The following is a 14,662-nucleotide window of genomic DNA, read 5'->3' as shown; positions in this document are numbered from 1 at the left end:
GAAGCCGAAGATTTCCATTTCAGCATTTAATCCGTTGGGTACAATTGAGTCGAATTCAAAGATTCGTCTGGATTCTAATCTGGACATTTTGTGTATATGATTTCCACCCCTCCAATCTTTTGTTACTTTTTCTAATGCTGTGAATATTAGTCCTGTGGGGTCCTTGTTGTGTACTAATTTGAAGTGGTTTGATAGTGTGTGTGTTTCAAGTCCTTTTTTTATATTTGAGATGTGTTCAGATATCCTTTTTTTTAGGGTTCTTTTTGTGCGGCCTATATAAATTTTTTGACATGGGCATTCCAAGGCATATATGACATCGGTTGAACTACACGTTAAGAATTCTTTAATCTCCTGTTTGTGTGAGTTTTTCTTGGATGTGACATGTGTGGTTTTTTTGGGGAATGATGTTGTCCGGCAATTGTTACATTTTCCACATCTATAGAAGCCTGTAATGTCCATCCATTTTTGGATTGATGAGTCTTTGTTTGAGGTCTGTTTGATGGAGGGGGCTACTTTTAGGCCTAGATTTGGGGCCTTTGTAAATGTGATTTGTGGGGTGGTTGGAATGGTGGGTCCTATGATTTTATCTTGTTTGATGTGATGCCAGTGGTTGTTGATGATTTGTTTTATTTTCTTGTATTGTGAGTTGTATGGGAGAATGATTCTAAAGGAGGTGTCTTTCTGTGAGGTTTTTTCTTCTTTGTTTTGTATAAAGAAATCTTGTCTGTTCATATGTCGTACTTGGTTTAATGATGAGTCGATGAGTGTCATTGGGTAATTTTTATCCAGGAATTGTTTTCTCATTTTTTGTGCTTCTTCTTCGAATTGTATGTCCAGTGTACAGTTTCTTTTAACTCGTCGGAACTGTCCCTGAGGTATGTTTATTAGCCAGGACGGTAGGTGGCAGCTATCGAATTGTATGAAGCTGTTTTTGCTGGTTGGTTTTTGAAATGTTGTGCAGATGAGTTTGTCTTTGTCTATGGTTATTTGTAGGTCTAAAAATTCAATTGTTGATGTGCTGATGGTGGGGGTGAATTTTAGGTTGTATTTATTTGAATTTATCTGTTTCAAGAAGGAATGTAAGTGTTCCTCACTGTTTCGCCATACAAACAGGATGTCGTCTATGTAGCGTTGCCATAGCACCAGGTCCGTCCCCAGTGCTGGCGCGACGGTTTCTCGTTCCCACTGCGCCAAGAATAGGTTGGCGTAGCTGGGGGCGAACCTGGTGCCCATGGCAGTGCCCTGGACTTGTAAGTAGAATTCTGAGTTCCAGTTGAAATAGTTGTGGTTTAGTATGAAGTGAATCCCTTCTGTTATGAAGTTGATTTGTTCTGTGGGGAGTTTGGCTTCCTGGGTCAATTGTTTGTGTATGGCTTCAATGCCTTGTGAGTGATTTATGCATGTATATAAGGACTGTACATCTAGGGTACCAATGTACCAGTCTGATTCAAATTTTAAATTCTCTATTATATTGATTATTTGAGTTGTGTCCTTAACGTAGGAATTTATATTTTTGACTCTTGGCTGTAATAATGTGTCTATATATTGAGATAGGTTGCTAGTGAGTGATCCAATTCCTGATATAATGGGGCGGCCTGGTGGGTTTTCCTTGTTTTTGTGAATTTTAGGTAGACAGTATAGGACTGGTATTCTTTTTTGTGTATTTAGGATGTATTTATGTTCTGTCTCAGACAGAATTTTTTTGTCTAGGCCTATATTGCAAAATTGGGTTAGTTCTGAATGGTATTGTTCTGTGGGGTCACTTTTCAATTTTTTATAGGTGTTTGTGTCTGTTAGTTGTTTTATGCATTCTAAATTGTATTTGGTTGTGTCTTGGATCACTATTGCTCCTCCCTTGTCTGCTGGATGTATTGTTATGTCTTTCTCTCTTTGTAATTGTTTTATGGCTTCAATTTCTTTCTTAGATAGGTTGTTTTTTGTTTTTGACTGTTCTTTCAGTTTGCGTATATCTTTTTCCACGCATTGTTTAAATGCTGCTAGTTCTTTTCCTATCTCCTGTCTTGGATATTTTTTTGATGGATTTTTCAATGTTGTGTGTTCATATGTATCACTCGGAGTTTCTTTCATTACAGGGTTTTTCATGTAGTATTTTTTAAGACATAGCTTGCGGATAAATTTTTCCACGCCTATGTATGTATCAAATTTATTTAGTCGGTTGGTGGGCGCAAATTTCAGTCCTTTGTTTAGTAGTTTTTGTTGAGCTGTATTTAGGGTAGCTTGACTTATGTTGATAATTGTGTTTTCAATGTCGAGTGGATTTATCTGTTGTGTCTTATCCTTGTTTCTCCCTCCTCTACGTATCTTTTTCTTTCTCTTTCTCCGTATTTCCTCGTTTGTTGTGCTTGGTAATTTTCTCTCATTGGTTGTGTCTGGTAATTGTCTCTTGTTTGTTGTTGTGTTCTTTTTGGTTGATGTGGGTTGTACTGGTAATATGGCCTGTATTCTTGGTTTTGTGTTTGATGTCTGTGTCTTAGGTTGTATTGGTGATTGTGTGGCGTTATTTGTGGTGGGGAGTGTGGTGGTCTGTGTCGCGTGTGTGGTTTGTGGTGTGGGGGGGTTTTGTCTAAAAAATGGTTGTGTTCTTCCAGTATTTCAAATCTATTGTTGGTCGGTATGGAAAATATGGTTTGTTTTTTAGAGGAGGTTTCTGGTGTATTTGCCTCTCTATTTCTATGGAGATCTGTATCTCTATCTATATGATTGTTTGTCTGTTTTTCCTTGTGGTCCCTTTTTTGGGAAGGATATATAATGTTCTTTAGTTTCTTTATTTTTTTCTCCATAATGTCTTGTTCTATTCTGTCAAGGTTTTTACACAATCTCTGTTGCCAACTGTTATAATCATCATTTTTGGGGAGGTTTTCTATTTTGACTCTAGTTTCATCAATTTGTGTAGTAACATTCTCAAGTATGGCAGATCTTCTTTTTATGATTAGGCGCATGAGAGATATTGATTGTTCATGTAGTAATGTATCCCATTCTTTATTGAATTCCATATCCCATAGGTCTTGGGCAGGGGTTTTTATCAATTGCAGTCCCTTTGGGACTTTTTTGTGTTCAATGTATTGTTTTAATGATTTGATTTCCCAACGTTGTTTGAGTTGTTTGATTAATAGGGTCTCTGCTTCTTTAAATAAATCTGCCATATTGGTTTCATGTTGTTCTGTATTGGTGTTCTCAAATGTAAAGGCTTCTACTCTAATGCGTTTATTTTCAACATGATCCCAAATATCCATTTTCCTGGGCAGTGAGCTAGCGCCTTCTTGGTGATTGTAATAATATGAAAAATAGGATTAAGGCGGCTCAACTGGTCAGTAGAATGGCTGAGGTGCTGAACTGCTGGTTTTGACTCACCCAGTCAAAAGGAGAAGATTTAAAATAAGAAGGTAGCAGGCACACTCATAGATGGGATAAATAAAGTGTTTTTTATTTTGTTAAAATCTTACATATGTTAAAATTGGGTACTGGTGTTTCAAGAAAAGGTAAGTGTAATAGTCTGGGCACTTGTTACGGGTGCCAGATGGGAGGTGACTGATATTAGGTGATCTTGGGGTAAATTCGTGGAGAATGGATGGGGGAAAAAATGGACGGTATTTAGTCCGTTGGGGTAGGTGGTGTGTTGTGATATAGAGAGGGGGATGGTCGGGGAGTACAGTCTTTTGAGACTGGCTAGAGTAGGTGGGGTAGCCTTTCCCAGTAGTTTGTGATATATGGTGTAGAATAGAGTGAATTGGGCTAAAAGGGAAAAAAACAATTCATGTAGTAGGTGAAATAAAATGGATAAAAAATAGAAAAATTATGTAAAAAATAGAAAAGAGTATTATAGTTCAGTATCCGGTGGTCCCAAAGATAGCGCTAAAAAGAAAAATTAAAAATGGTAGAGAGATAGTATGTGTTACGTATGTAACTTATTGTCCCATAAGTAGCACTTTAAACAAGATTTCAGTGAGTTAAAAAGTGATACTTTTCTGTGTAATAGAAGGCCTTATATTTGTGGGAAGATGTATAGCTCCTGTGGGGGAATTGGTGCTCTGGACCTCGGTGCGGCGTCCCGCACTGTCTTAGGTACAGAGATCACTTACCCGCCACGTGGAGGTGTCTTCCTTCACTGCTCCGGTCAGTTGTTGCTTGCAGTAGGATTCTCCGGCTGTCGGCGTCCCTCGTGGTCTCCAGGCGCGCGCGCTCGTAGTTAGGTCTGTAATATTCACGTGACCTAGTGTCGGTCACGTGATCGGGATCTGCCGGGCCGGTTTGCAAGTAGAAATAGAGCTGGGGGAGCGCTTCTACTTCTATATCCACTATCACTGCCCCGTTTGGCAAGATTCCTCCTTTCTCCTTAAACGCGTTTCGGGACTATACTTGGTCCCTTCTTCAGTAAGTGGAGGACTTGCGGCGTCTGTCTGGAATTTATTTGCCGTTTTGAATTAGTTGATTGATTTAGGGTGCAGCCCATCACTCAGGGTTGATTGGAGAGTGGGTTGTTCTTTGCCTAATTGAAATGATTGTTTCATTTAGGAACATCAGGTTTTGATACTGAGGGACCAAAAAATAAGGTCCATTGGGAAATAATGTAATTGATGATCAGAGTAGAGAGTTGACCTTGGTGGTTAGATAGGTAATTGGGATGGAATAAAAGATTAAGATGGGATGAGAATTTTGGGATAAATGAGAATTCTTGGGATAAGGTGTTTGGTATAGGGGGATAATTGGAGATGGTGGCAAAGCGTTGGCAGCCTTGGATGCAATTGCATCCAGTGTGTGTGTTCTATGTAACATCTTGGTGTGGATGAGACTAGTGTACATATTGGGGTGCATGAGTCTAGTATAGGTATGTGTGTATCTGTGTTCCTATGTGTGTGAATGTGTAGTGGAAAATGTGGTTAGTAATCTTGGGGTATGGTTATGTGTATATCAATTTAGTGAGAATGTAGCTGATGTGTATGTATATAAGTCTAGTGTGGGTATGTGTGTGTATGTGTATATGCGTGTGTGTGACGTATGTCGTAGCACATGGTGGTATGTCTAAGTTGATCTGTTGATCTCAGCTTTTATTTATACATTTTGTGGGTGATTGGTATATGTTGTTTATTTATCCATGTGCTTGATTGGGAATGTTGGAGCATTGTGTCAGTGGGACTTTTAGGATCTTGTAAATGTCACTTTCTATTTTTGGGCTATAATTTGCACTTAGTTAGAAATATTTAGGCATTATGTATATTTTGTATTGTTTGTATGTTTTCTGTATTTTTCTTTCTATTGAGTCTAGGTGATTGATCTTGTATTTATGGTGATGTTAAATTGGACTTCTATTGGTATTAGTCCAGGCGGTCTAGTATTGTGGTCCTGGGAGAATGAAGCATGGATTTGCAAGTTGCTCCACATCTAAGTGGTATGCATGAACAGTACAACACTGGTCTGTATTAGTAGACCCGGCGTTGACTGAACGAGGGCCCTCAGAATGTGGCGCAAAGCATGACACCACATTCACCTGGTGGGATATTTGTGGTGGTGTTATACTGGGCTTCTATTGGTGTTGGTCCAGGCGGTCTTGTATTCAAATCTAGAATGTAGGGGGCTGTTCTCTATTGGTGTTGGTCCAGGCGGTCTGGTATTCAATTCTAGGATATAAGGGTATAATAAACAACATATACCAATCACCCACAAAATGTATAAATAAAAGCTGAGATCAACAGATCAACTTAGACATACCACCATGTGCTACGACATACGTCACACACACGCATATACACATACACACACATACCCACACTAGACTTATATACATACACATCAGCTACATTCTCACTAAATTGATATACACATAACCATACCCCAAGATTACTAACCACATTTTCCACTACACATTCACACACATAGGAACACAGATACACACATACCTATACTAGACTCATGCACCCCAATATGTACACTAGTCTCATCCACACCAAGATGTTACATAGAACACACACACTGGATGCAATTGCATCCAAGGCTGCCAACGCTTTGCCACCATCTCCAATTATCCCCCTATACCAAACACCTTATCCCAAGAATTCTCATTTATCCCAAAATTCTCATCCCATCTTAATCTTTTATTCCATCCCAATTACCTATCTAACCACCAAGGTCAACTCTCTACTCTGATCATCAATTACATTATTTCCCAATGGACCTTATTTTTTGGTCCCTCAGTATCAAAACCTGATGTTCCTAAATGAAACAATCATTTCAATTAGGCAAAGAACAACCCACTCTCCAATCAACCCTGAGTGATGGGCTGCACCCTAAATCAATCAACTAATTCAAAACGGCAAATAAATTCCAGACAGACGCCGCAAGTCCTCCACTTACTGAAGAAGGGACCAAGTATAGTCCCGAAACGCGTTTAAGGAGAAAGGAGGAATCTTGCCAAACGGGGCAGTGATAGTGGATATAGAAGTAGAAGCGCTCCCCCAGCTCTATTTCTACTTGCAAACCGGCCCGGCAGATCCCGATCACGTGACCGACACTAGGTCACGTGAATATTACAGACCTAACTACGAGCGCGCGCGCCTGGAGACCACGAGGGACGCCGACAGCCGGAGAATCCTACTGCAAGCAACAACTGACCGGAGCAGTGAAGGAAGACACCTCCACGTGGCGGGTAAGTGATCTCTGTACCTAAGACAGTGCGGGACGCCGCACCGAGGTCCAGAGCACCAATTCCCCCACAGGAGCTATACATCTTCCCACAAATATAAGGCCTTCTATTACACAGAAAAGTATCACTTTTTAACTCACTGAAATCTTGTTTAAAGTGCTACTTATGGGACAATAAGTTACATACGTAACACATACTATCTCTCTACCATTTTTAATTTTTCTTTTTAGCGCTATCTTTGGGACCACCGGATACTGAACTATAATACTCTTTTCTATTTTTTACATAATTTTTCTATTTTTTATCCATTTTATTTCACCTACTACATGAATTGTTTTTTTCCCTTTTAGCCCAATTCACTCTATTCTACACCATATATCACAAACTACTGGGAAAGGCTACCCCACCTACTCTAGCCAGTCTCAAAAGACTGTACTCCCCGACCATCCCCCTCTCTATATCACAACACACCACCTACCCCAACGGACTAAATACCGTCCATTTTTTCCCCCATCCATTCTCCACGAATTTACCCCAAGATCACCTAATATCAGTCACCTCCCATCTGGCACCCGTAACAAGTGCCCAGACTATTACACTTACCTTTTCTTGAAACACCAGTACCCAATTTTAACATATGTAAGATTTTAACAAAATAAAAAACACTTTATTTATCCCATCTATGAGTGTGCCTGCTACCTTCTTATTTTAAATACTGATAAGTGGACTGCCAGAATAACAAATAAAGAAATGATTGTTAATCTACATATCTAATCTTGAGGGCACGCATTAGTTCATATGGTGAGATGCCATATCCCCTGTAGCTGTATTGCATTGTAATCATTTAACCCATTCAACCTAATCATTCATCAACTGATCTTCGGCACCTCCAGTGTTTGGCCATCTTGTCTGTGGTCCTATTCACTGGTACGAATTAAAGTACGCTTTAATTTCGGAATAAATTCCTGATATCCCTTAGCTATGACCATTTGTCCACATCAGGTCTTAGGGCTCATTCGCACGACTGTGGTTTGGTTCCACATCCGAGCCACATTTTTTGCAGCTAGGGTGCGGACCCATTCACGTCAATGGGGCTGCAAAAGATGCGGACTGCACTCCGTGTGCTGTCCGCATCCGTTACTCCGTTCCATGGCCATGCAAAAATTATAGATCATGTCATATTCTTGTCCATTTTGCGGACAAGAATAGGCATTTCTAAAATGGGCTGTCTATTCTGTTCCACAAATTGGGGAAGGCACAAACTGGGGAAGTGTTTTGCGGATCCGCAATTTGCAGACCGCAAAACACGGCATGTTCGTGTGAACAAGCTCCCAACCACAATTCTGACAATGACTCTTACTAGCATTTTTCTTCGTTTTGACAAAATTCCAGCCGTTCATTTTATTTGTATCCACCGCCAATCAGTGACTACTGTGAGGGCTACAAACTTGGAAACCCTTCGACAAGGTTCACTTTTTATTGTATAGTTTAAAGTTTTTTTTAATTGATTCCCTATAATGAGGACCCGCACACCCACTGATCAGCTGTTACCTTGTAACAGCACAGGAATTACACAGTTCTGTTCATTGTGTAGTGCAAGGAGCTGGGCCCCCACCGACCCAATATTGAAAGATCAATATCACAATCCTAGACAATTGTGGGCACCACAATTCCATTTAGCTTATGACAATTTGACATACCATAAGTATAGATTGTCCACTAGGCTTGGGTAGTTTAACCACTTGTCTACAGTCACGCAACTTTATACGTCAGGAATAAAAGAAGTTTATGAAAAGATAACAGGGTCTCCCTCTGCATAAATCATGAGGTTACTTGATGTTTGAGGGTCTCTGCCAGCTATAAAGTTACCACAGGCACATAGCAAGAAAAGTTTACATGCTGTCAAAGTCAATAAAGCCTTTACTCCCTGACTGGAACATATTTTTTTCACATATATAGTTATTAGTTTTAGCAATAGCCGACTTTGTGTATGTAAAATATACAAATGTACACACATTATTTTTCTTTCATAAAAAAAAAATAGTTATTAGTTTCAGTGATACTATAGGTGGTCTTTTGTGTGTGCAAAACATAAAACACATTCAAATATTTTTATCTATAAAAAAGTGGGGAAAAACTATGAATGCTTGTTAGCCATTATCTTTGGGATTCCTGACCCTTTAGAATGACAGATAAGACAAGATCCACCATTTACAATAGGTGAAGGTCAAAGCTTATCTGTTCTTTACTTGTACAATGACCCCTGCACAGGTCACAGAGCATGCCTAGAAAACTCTCCCATAGAAGTCAATGAGGTCCCCTCCTGACCATTGTGTCTATGGCCCATGGGGCTGCTATAAAGCAATTTTCTTAAGGCCTCTTTCACACGGGCGTCATGTTTTTTGCCCGGATAAGAGGCAGGTGCGTTGCGGGAAAATGCGCGATTTTTCCGCGCGAGTGCAAAACATTGTCATGCGTTTTGCACTCGCGTGAGAAAAATCACGCATGTTTGGTACCCAGACCCGAACTTCTTCACAGAAGTTCGGGTCTGGGATTGATGTTCTAAAGATTGTATTATTTTCCCTTATAACATGGTTATAAGGGAAAATAATAGCATTCTGAATACAGAATGCTTAGTATAATAGTGCTGGAAGGGTTAAAAATAATAAAAAAGTTAACTCACCTTCTCCTCTTGTTCGCGTAGATGCCGGTCTGTTCTTTAGCTGTGGACTGAATGACCTGAGGTGATGTCAGATCACATGCTCCAATCACATGGTCCATCACCATGGTGATAGAGCATGTGATCTGACGTCATCAAAGGTCCTTCAGCCACAGCTAAAGAACAGACCGGCCTCTACGCGAACAAGAGGAGAAGGTGAGTTAACTTTTTTATTATTTTTAACCCTTCCAGCACTATTATACTAAGCATTCTGTATTCAGAATGCTATTATTTTCCCTTATAACCATGTTATAAGGGAAAATAATACAGTGAATAGACTGTCACCTAGAACCCATGCGTGAAAATCGCACCGCATCCGCACTTGCTTGCGGATGCATGCGATTTTCACGCAACCCCATTCATTTCTATAGGGCCTGCGTTACGTGAAAAACGCACAAAGAGGAGCATGCTGCGATTTTCACGCAACGCATAAGTGATGCGTGAAAATCACCGCTCGTGTGCACAGCCCCATAGAAATGAATGGGTCAGGATTCAGTGCGGGTGCAATGCGTTCACCGCACGCATCGCACCCGCACGGAAAACTCGCCCGTGTGAAAGGGGCCTAATGCTTTCTAAATGCTGTTAAGAAAATGTCGGGGAAGTTAGCAAGCCCCATAATAATATTCAAGAAATAGAATAAAGAAATCTGCAATCAGAAAATAAAATGAGATTACAAAAACTGTAAGCCACACCCATATCAGACCATGTGATGGAGGTTACCAGGGCATTCAAACACTCTCCTTTGCACCTGGTAGCCTCCATCACATGGTCTGATATGGGTGTGGCTTACAGTCTGGCTTTGTTCACATTGCACTAGTTGTCCTGCTGGGCGGTTGTGTGGAAGCTTGGCTGTGAGCTGGATTACATCACCTTCAGACCTTGTTCACACCATAGGTAGCGTAGTGGTAGGACCCCTTGCCATGCTGAGAACCGTGACGTGGTGCATGTTGGGCTCCGATATCTTCCTGACAGGAATATATTGGCAAAAGTCTCAGCTTTTAATATCTGCATTTATGACTAGCCAGTATAGTCAGTGGCATATCCGTTTGGTGCATTTCTTCTGTGATTTATATGATTATATTTTCATCCGCACAATGCTCCGTTTTGTGTAGGATGCCTTTGTGGTGCATGTGGACCGCGCCGACATCCTCCACCGTATGCAAAAAATTTTTTTGCTGGGGATAGTCGTTTGCTGCGGTCCACATGCGGTGGGGCTGCTCCCCCAATGAAAAACACGCTACAGTGTTAGGGGTTGAGCAGCTCCCCCAGATTTGCCACTATATTTTTGTGTTTTTGTCTTGTTTTATATGTAGTGTAAGTGCCTTTACCTGGCATTCAAACACTCTCCTTTGCACCTGGTAACCTCCATCACATGGTCTGATATGGGTGTGGCTTACAGTCTGGCTTTGTTCACATTGCACTAGTTGTCCTGCTGGGCGGTTGTGTGGAAGCTTGGCTGTGAGCTGGATTACATCACCTTCAGACCTTGTTCACACCATAGGTAGCGTAGTGGTAGGACCCCTTGCCATGCTGAGAACCGTGACGTGGTGCATGTTGGGCTCCGATATCTTCCTGACAGGAATATATTGGCAAAAGTCTCAGCTTTTAATATCTGCATTTATGACTAGCCAGTATAGTCAGTGGCATATCCGTTTGGTGCATTTCTTCTGTGATTTATATGATTAAATTTTCATCCGCACAATGCTCCGTTTTGTGTAGGATGCCTTTGTGGTGCATGTGGACCGCGCCGACATCCTCCACCGTATGCAAAATTTTTTTTTGCTGGGGATAGTCGTTTGCTGCGGTCCACATGCGGTGGGGCTGCTCCCCCAATGAAAAACACACTACAGTGTTAGGGGTTGAGCAGCTCCCCCAGATTTGCCACTATATTTTTGTGTTTTTGTCTTGTTTTATATGTAGTGTAAGTGCCTTTACCTGGCATTCAAACACTCTCCTTTGCACCTGGTAACCTCCATCACATGGTCTGATATGGGTGTGGCTTACAGTCTGGCTTTGTTCACATTGCACTAGTTGTCCTGCTAGGCGGTTGTGTGGAAGCTTGGCTGTGAGCTGGATTACATCACCTTCAGACCTTGTTCACACCATAGGTAGCGTAGTGGTAGGACCCCTTGCCATGCTGAGAACCGTGACGTGGTGCATGTTGGGCTCCGATATCTTCCTGACAGGAATATATTGGCAAAAGTCTCAGCTTTTAATATCTGCATTTATGACTAGCCAGTATAGTCAGTGGCATATCCGTTTGGTGCATTTCTTCTGTGATTTATATGATTATATTTTCATCCGCACAATGCTCCGTTTTGTGTAGGATGCCTTTGTGGTGCATGTGGACCGCGCCGACATCCTCCACCGTATGCAAAAAATTTTTTCGTTTGCTGCGGTCCACATGCGGTGGGGCTGCTCCCCCAATGAAAAACACGCTACAGTGTTAGGGGTTGAGCAGCTCCCCCAGATTTGCCACTATATTTTTGTGTTTTTGTCGTGTTTCATATACACACATATAGGTGCTTTTTCATAAATAAAAAAAGCACACACACACCTGGAGCTCCTCTGGCTGATCCTATTCCTGTCACCTGAGTAGAAAAACCATCCAATTGGCTACACATTGCCTGTGCTTCATTGTCTTCCTCCGCCTCCTCTTCCAGTTCAGCCCCCACAGGGCTCATGTGGCCGTGAGATCTAGGCGCCACATCTCCACTTCCCTGTCTAGCCATTGTTACCAGCATCTGTTCCAGGACATGAAGCAGTGGAATGTCGTTGTTCATCCTGTAGTCCTGGTGACTGACAAATAACGTGGTGTCCTCAAAGGGCCTGAGCAAATGATAGGTGTCACGCATAAGCTGTCACTAGCGGACATCAAAGTTACACAGGGGAGTACTCCTGTCCGCTTACATCATCAAGAAATCATTGATGGTCTTTCTCTGTTCGTATATATTCGGTCCAACATATGGAGGGTGGAATTCCAACGGGTGGAAAATATGCATATCAGCCTATGTTGGGGGATGCCCTTTTGCCGCTGCAGCTCAAGAAGGTTGTGCTTTGAGGTATACGAGTGGCTGAAGTGCATGCAAAGTTTCCTGGCCATTTTTAGGATGTCTTGCAGATGGGTGGAAGACTTCAGGAACTGCTTGACAACCAGACTAAACACGTGTACCATGCAGGGCGCATGGCTCAGCTTTCCTTGACATAGCGCCGACACAATGTTCTTCCCGTTGTCGGTCACCATGGTTCAGATTTTCAGTTGTCGGGGAGAAAGCCAGGATTGAATTTCTTGACGAAGGACACTGAGAAGTTCCTCCCATGTGTGACTTCGTTCGCCCAGGGAAATGAGGTGCAGAACAGCGTGACACAGCCGTGCCCTGAACATGTATGCTGGATGGGCACTGTGACTTGTCCCTGCAGTGGTGGCTGAGGACATGGTGGAGGATAAGGAGACAGAGGCGGACATTTTCGCAGGACCAACGGCGTGACAACGTGGAGGCGGAAGCGGAGTGACCTAGCCAAGTTGCTGGTGTTGCTGTCCAGGAGCCACATTCACCCAGTGGGCCGTAAAGGACATGTATTGTGCCTGACCGTAGTTATAGCTCCACGCGTCGGCGCTGCCGTGCAGTTTGGTAGACACCGACAGGCTCAAGGACTGGCCCACCTTCTGTTCGACATATTTGTGCAGGGCTGGTACTGCCTTTTTCACAAAGAAATGACGGCTTGGGACTCTCCACCTCGACTCTGCAAAAGCCATCAGTTCTCTGAAAGGTTCAGAGTCCACCACTTGGAAAGGGAGGGATTGTAGCACCAGCAACTCTGACAGGAGCACTTTCAGCTTCTGCGCCGTTGGATGTGTGCATGCATACTGCTGTCTCTTAGCAATCGCTTTGGTGATGGATTGCTGATGGACTGGCTGATGAGTAGGGTTGAGCGAACTTTAGGGTTTTTTGTACCCGGACCCAAACATTTTTGTAAAAGTTTGAGTTTGGTGTTCGCCGATTTAATGGCGCTTGTTGAAAGGCTGCAAGGCAGCCAATCAAAAAACGTTTAACTAGTGTGCCCTTAGAAGCCATCACAGCCATGCCTAATAATGTCATGGCTGTGATTGGCCAAGTGCAGCATGTGACCCAGCCTCTATATAAGAGGCTGCACGTCACTCTGCTCTTACTAGTTGTAGGGATAGGATGCTGCTGTGAGGGCGAGAATATGAAAGACTCATATCTGCACTTGGTGTGAAGTCAGCGATCTACAGCGTTTTTTGTTTTGGGGGTGCAATGCAACATTTTTTCAGCCTGCCCTAAGCCCAGTGAGACTGAAAAAAAAGTTTTAATACGTCTGTTAGTTAGGTGGGTGTCGGCGGCCATTTTGTGCAACAACATAAACCCAATTTTAAAGTGCACCTGCACTGCATATGTTCCAGGGAAAGGGAAAATAATACCGTCTGTCAGTTCCGGGACCCAAGAGTGACATATCCCCATTTTTTTCTGTAAAGTACCTCTGTGCTGCATTTCTGAGAGTGAAATATAATCAGTTAAATCCATCTGTTCCATTGTGGGGTGACATATTTACATTTTTTGTTGTAAAGTACCTCTGAGGTCTGCACTGCATATATGACAGGCAGGCACATAAATTCAGCAAATCCATCTGTTCCATTGTAGGGGTGACATATCCCCAATTTTTTATGTTAAAAACTCTTGTGCTTCATATCTGAGAGTGAAATATAATCACAGTTGAATCCATCTGTTTCATTAAGGGTTAATGGGGGGCAATAAAGTACCTTTTTGCCCTGTGCTGCATTTCTGACAGTCCAATAAAACTGCCAAATACCTCAGTTATATTTTTGGGTGAAAAATTCAATTTTTTTTGCCTAGAAGTACATTTGCGCCCTATGCTGCGTTCCTGTCATTTAAATAAAACCATTAAATACAGCTGTTACAGTTTTGGGCTTCAAATTCCCATTTTTGGATGTAAAGTACCTCTGAGGCCTGCACATGTAACAGGTAGGCACATCAATTTAGAAAATCCATCTCTTCTATTGTAGTGTTGACATATCCACCATTTATTATGCTAAAAACCCCTGTGCTTCATTTGTGAGAGTGAAATATAATCACAGTTAAATCCATCTGTTTCATTTAGGGTTAAGAAACTTTTTGGGGGGCAATAAAGTACCTTATTGCCCTGTGCTGCATTTCTGACAGTCCAATAAAACTGTCAAATACTGCAGTTACATTTTTTGTTGAAAAATTAAGTTTTTTCTTGCTATAAAGTACATTTGCGGCCTA

This window comes from Bufo gargarizans, chromosome 3 (genome assembly GCF_014858855.1).
Source record: "Bufo gargarizans isolate SCDJY-AF-19 chromosome 3, ASM1485885v1, whole genome shotgun sequence".
Taxonomy (NCBI): Eukaryota; Metazoa; Chordata; class Amphibia; order Anura; family Bufonidae; genus Bufo; species Bufo gargarizans.
The sequence above is the reverse complement of the archived record's forward strand: the minus strand, read 5'-3'. Positions refer to the sequence as shown.